This window comes from Pipistrellus kuhlii, unplaced genomic scaffold (genome assembly GCF_014108245.1).
Source record: "Pipistrellus kuhlii isolate mPipKuh1 unplaced genomic scaffold, mPipKuh1.p scaffold_m20_p_44, whole genome shotgun sequence".
Lineage (NCBI taxonomy): Eukaryota > Metazoa > Chordata > Mammalia > Chiroptera > Vespertilionidae > Pipistrellus > Pipistrellus kuhlii.
In genome coordinates this window covers 376969-377452 of record NW_023425545.1, presented here as the reverse complement: position 1 = coordinate 377452, position 484 = coordinate 376969, and positions in this window count along the sequence as shown.

Here is a 484-nt window from a genome sequence, read left to right as displayed (position 1 = left end):
TGCGGGTCCCAGTCCCCAACGCTGCAGGGGCCCCTCCCATCGACCACGACCATCCCTCTGTGGCACTCTACACGATTCTTTCCATTCTGGCCTCGACAACAATTCAGGAAAAACAGCGCCAGCGGCCGTCTATCCTCGGAGGAACCCTCCCGCCTGGTCAGGCGCCGCCGCGGACAGCCCCACGCCGGTCCGGGAGAAGGCCCCCGGAGAAGGCGGGAGCGGTGGCTGTGCTTCTGCGCGTGCGCGGGCTGGCAGACCCGGGGCTAGAGGTGGGCCTGGCCCGCGCTGAGTGAGCCCAGGATGTCTCGCCATTCTGGCTTTTCGCGCCCCTTGTTGGTTTGCAGGTTGGCGTCGGCGCAGCCGCTTCTCCGAGTGGTGTCTAGGGCAAGGGACTGGGGAAACAGTTCTTTGCCTGAGATGACTCTGAAGGGCCTACTTGAATTGGTGGAAATAAGATGACTTGGAGTGATAAGGAAAATCTTGT